This window comes from Nymphalis io, chromosome 10 (genome assembly GCF_905147045.1).
Source record: "Nymphalis io chromosome 10, ilAglIoxx1.1, whole genome shotgun sequence".
NCBI classification, from domain to species: Eukaryota; Metazoa; Arthropoda; class Insecta; order Lepidoptera; family Nymphalidae; genus Nymphalis; species Nymphalis io.
In genome coordinates, this window is record NC_065897.1 from 12,842,707 (window position 1) to 12,848,706 (window position 6,000).

Consider the following 6,000-nt stretch of genomic DNA (forward strand, 5'->3'; position numbering starts at 1 on the left):
TCATGATGAATAATGAATGATGTATGAAAAAAACAAACCAAAGGAATTTATATTTTATTTAAGCATGCTCTTAGAAGCACTTTTGACTGATCATTAATTTTTATAAGATAATTTAAATGTAATACTAATTCCAAACCACTAGTCCGGAGTTTATAAATGAAGAAACTGCACACGATATAATTATCTTTGCTAATTAGTGGTACCACCCACTCATCACATATTCTGCCGCCAAACAGTAATTATTAATATTGTTGCTTTCGTTTTGAAGGGTGAGTGAGCTGTTACCAAGGTTGGGGGCGCATTGACGAGGAATATGGTAGATAATATTTCTTACAATGTCAATGGGCGATGGTGATCACTAACCGTCAGATGGCATATTTGACAGTCTGTCAACCTAAAAAAATGGATATTTTAACGTTAATTAATTATTAATTGTAAAGCTATTTTAAATGAATATGTGGCAGGCAAGAGTAAAAAAAAATATTGGTTACAAATAAGGTTTTTTATTGGACACCCATATAACCCATATATGTGTACGTGTAATTATCTTACCAGGTGTTTGTTTATAACAATATATCGAGGCAAAAACGTTTTAAATTGCCCGAAGGAATTTATTTTATCGAATGAAGCAGGTATGTTTTACAATTCGCAAGAAACGCATTACGTTCAGGGTGACCAAGGTGAATTGAAAACTAGGATAAGAATAATTTAATTACTATTGTTATATACAACCCGATTAAAAATAATATTTACGACATAATCAAAGTGCAATGGAAATTAAACTATTTTTTCTGTCAAATGCATTTCATATTATTTACTTGAATCTGGATTCTGGAATCGACAAGATCATCTCCTCATCATCTTACAGCAGACGTAACGTGTTTGAGCTCATTGGATGAGTTATATATATACTATATATATATATATATATATATATATATATATATACTTTGAAGGTTATATATATATATATATATATATATATATATATATATACTTTGAAGGTTTTTTTTGAGTTTGAGTTTTTATTTAAATTATATTTTTTATCAATCGATTACATAATATAATTAATTGTAAATAAGGTAAGTTGTACAAAGCCGGTCATATTGCTAAGAAGCGATCCTTGCTAACAATATTTGGACTTAGGACACGACGTTATCTGAGAGACAAACTTGTAACCATTTTATAGGTGCTCTCATTTGAAAGTTTAATTATGTTTAGATTAACAGATAAATCCAGAATTTATGGGTGTGAGGTAATTATAATTAATATATAATATTTTAATGGGATCACAGACGACTCAAAATATATTCCATCAAGCAGCATATAGAAAATGTTTGCTTTGGATTTCCAACTAAATGTTATTTATAATATTATAAAACATTACGGTAGCAATTATGCTAATTATTGAGAAATGCTCGTTATATACCGTTGCTATGGTAACGTTGTTTCCATAGTGACAATATAGTGAAAATTTTGATGAACACCTACGATTGGGTTGCACTAGGTTACGCTCATTTGAAAGTTTTTTTTTTTAGTATTTGGTAACTCGGCCTATATACGCGTACGCACATATGGTCATGCATTGTCAATATCTTGTTCCACTTATATAGAGTCCAAATGATGATTTTCACTTCTATCTTATACCATTCAATGCATAATTAACAATTTAACAAATGATATAATTTTTTCATTATATAAAAACTACTAAAATAATAGATGAGTTAAGACATACAAATCGCTATGAAGAATTTTATTATATATAAAAAAAATTGTGTCCGTTATAATTTTATACCTAACCTTAAGAATGTGTGGGTCCACACGTCCGGCAGTTAAGTTTAACAAAAACAATTTGTCTTGTAAAACTACTTATTATTCTATTAATATTAATCGTTACATTAACTTGTTACTTGTTATGTATACTGTAATGGACCTTTTAACTGCCGCGTTGGTCTAGTGACTAGATGTAAGGCCGCAGGCCCAGAGATCTAGGGTTCAAATCCCAGGTCGGGCCATTAAAAAGTTATTGGCTTTTTCTGTCGAAAATTTTCAGTAGCAGCCCGGGGTCTGGAAGTTGGAAGTGTGTACACTTCCGTGCCTCGGAAAGCACGTAAAGCTGTTGGTCCTGCGCCTGAACTTTTTCCGGTCGTGTAGGATTGTCGTCCCATCGGATTATGAGAGTAAGGGAATAGAGAGTGCACCTGTGTCTGCGCACACACTTGTGCACTATAATATCTCCTGCGCAGTTGGCTAATCTCTCTTGAGATTGGTCGCCGTGGTCGAAATCGGTTAGGGGTCATTACCATGAAAAGTTAATAACGTTCAGTTTTTAATATTTTTATCGATGACACTAAATTTCGAAAACACTATCAAACATTAAAAAAAATCGTTTGGCAAATAGAGAAGTTACGTATGATAACTATTTTGTTTTTGTCTGTTTATATATAGATATGTGCACATTTAGAAAATGCAGTTCCGTTATATATTAAATAATGAAACATTAATATGATACGTATATTATTATATTCGTATAATTACATTTTTCACACAAAGCTATAACTACCTCAATGGCTGACTTTTGTGTACCCAATTCTTATTTTATACTAGCGATTCACTCGCCTTTGCCTACGTATCGAAAATCCAGTTAAACGGGATAAAAATATCAAAATATTTTAATTATGTCATATTTTATGTGTAAAGCTTGAAGAAGTAAAAAGTTATCACAACACACGCAATCTTTCGTATTTATGATATGATATAATCACATTATTATTACTCTAGTAATCAAAGAAATGGAATTACTGGAACATTCTAATGCCTTCTTATATACAATATTAGGTTTAGTATTTCCATTTGCTACAACGATATCTATGGCATGTCTTACACGAGACCATGCTACATATAGTTGCCCATGGGTAAAGCAACAGCCAGTTTAGAAAAAAATTACAACACTTATAATCTAATTAAACTTTAAATAAGATTAAAACTAAACAATTTAATTAAACTTACCGACCGGCCTTTCATCCATATAAGCAGTCCAGTGAATTTGTATGTCGAGATTAAACCTAAATTGGTACTCGATATCCAATGACGCGGAATTACAATATTTCATTCATTATCATTAAGGATCATTTGTATAACGGGAAAAAGAACGCTTTGCAAAGTCATTATGAAACGGGATTCGTGAATATTTACATTTTGTCATTGAATTGACTCATACTTTTATTAACGCGCCGTTCAACCGGCGAATGTCAATTTCTCCGCAAACATTGCGGTCACACGAGATCCTCTGATGATAACTCGTGATTGATCAAAGAATAAAGTTTGTATGCATTATTTGTGAAGTTAAGGCGACAGCTAAAGACGTACTTTAAATATTACTATTCTTTTTTTCAAGGATTTTTTATAAATAAATCTATTTGAAGCGTATGTTTGTAATTTTAAATTGCCTTTTTTAAGTGAATATGGCATCTGCCAATTTGGATTATTGTAGGTTTTTCTGTATTAGTATTCTATCTAGTATATCAAAAAATATAACATGTTAATTAGTATAGTATATTTTTTCGAAATTCAATTTAGTATTATTTATTAATCCATGATTCATTAAAAATTCTGGTACTGCTTGATAATATGTAATATTCCTGTAAATATGCTAATATTCCTATCAATCAATCAATCAACAGCCAATCGTTGTCCACTGCTGAACATAGGCCTCTCCCAAGGTGCGCCAAAGCTCCCTGTCCTCCGCCTTCCGCATCCAGTTGGTGCCCGCCACCTTCTCAAGGTCGTCGGTCCACCTGGCTGGAGGGCGCCCTACGCCCTACTAATATTCCTATATTAAGCCCCAATTAAGCACCAATTAAACGTATTTATTCAGGTGTGCATACCACTAAAGAATAAAAACACCTCTAACAGTGGTGAAGGTTTGTTTATGAATGTAATTTTGTAAAAAATAATTATTTTCTAATAAAAAGTATTTTTGATGATTCAACAACTATCAAGAGCATTATTTGTTCGGTTATTAATATTTTCTATACAATTAAATAAAAATATAAATACAATTACACATGTGGATGTGCATATGCATATATGTGTAAGCGAAGTGACCAAAGCAATGTAAGAATTTTTCCTTCTGATTTTGTTGTATCGGATGCTTGGTCGCGCTGGTGTGGCTTTGGACTTATTGTGTACATATTGTTCAACCGCAATTTATTTATTTATCTTTTCCATATAAGATGTGTTTATACAGTTCTATGTATCTTCCTCTTAGATGATAGAGAGAATAAGTTGTATTACTTTTAAAGAAAGTATATCTAAATAATATAAAAAAATGCGATGAGTTTTATGAAAATCATAATTGAAATCTTCACTTGGTGGTACGGCTTTGTGCAAGCTCATCTGGGTAGGCACCATCCCATTTATCACAAACAGCAATACTTAGTGATATTTTCTGGTTTGGGTGGGCCGGTGTAAATACAGGCACCAGGCATATATCAAAGTCCTCAAGCTTTGTGGAGCTATGGCAATGTAACGAATGGTTAATATTTGTAACATCTCCAATGCCTTTGAACGTTGTTAAGCACTTACCATCAGGTGGACCATTTGCCAACAAAAACATGTTTCAAACAAAAGCGTCAGTATTCATATTTCGTCAGTGCGTCATAAAACCGCAAGAGTAGACGATTTTCTCTGGGCTTATTATTGTTATAACTATATAACTCTCTGTATACTAACTATATAACTGTCTCGTTGGTATAGTGGCTAAATAATAAGGCAGCAAGATCTGCCTCATAAAATATACAACAAATCTATCATACAGCTTATGTTCCTCTTGTTGATTTATTATCTATCACTATGTGAAAGTTTCACGATTATTGGCGGTATAACTTGCGTGAAACTAAACAAAAAATAAACTGAACGCTTCAGGTGTGAAACGTGTATTGTCTCTCTACTCTCTAACGACGATATATATATATATATATCGTCGTTTCTTCCATATATGAGGATCGTATTTATTATATTGTTACTTATTATGTGAAAACTAACTAATGCGGGCTTTGTTTGCAATACAGGCACATAAGATGAACAAAGAAACAATTCTTTTTATATAATATATTTTGTGGTGAAATCACATCATTGAGGGCTCAAATTAAGTGGTAAAAACAAATTTTGAGAGCACCCACTTGATATCATTTATCACTACAAACGTTAGTGATACTTCAAGGAACCCATAATTTAACATTTACTGATTAATTATTAAAATCACTAAGCAATAGTAATTATGTTAGTTTATTGTACAATGTCACGTCCCTTATTTTGTTTTGAGTAGAATATAATACAGATTAAAAATATTATCTGACGTCCATTTACCAAAAACCAATATTTGATTAACAGTGTTTTATATATTTACAACAAAATAATATATTTATTATATGATATTATTCGTCGAATTTTATTATATTTGTGAAAATGATAATTATAATACTGATACGATTTAATTGAAATTCTAAAGTATTTAAAATCTAGGTACTAATATTGTTATATATTGTGCAAAGCTAACCTAAATTGTGTTCAGATTACGTAGATAAGATAAGATGTACTTGTTTCGCGTCATCCAGTTCTGTGTATCTATTTTGTAAGAACAAATTCGAAACAGCCACATATTCACCAGAATTTGTCATTGGAGCGACACTAATGAACGAAGATTTTGGAAGATTTAGATCTAGAATATGACGAATGTGTGATACCTACCCAGAGCCCTACCACCAAGTAAGCCATTTCATGTTGCTAGTTTGTACTAATATTATAAATGCGAAAGTGTCCGTCTGTTACGCTTTCAAGGCTACACCTTGAACCTTAAAGCAGGCTTGACTCCCAAGGAAGAAGATAGGATGCTTTTTTATACCTAAAAACACCGCGCCACCATCACATTGGCGAACCGTAGGTGAAAGCTAGTTGACTATATAATAAAAAAAGTAAAGTAACAGCCTGTTAATGTCC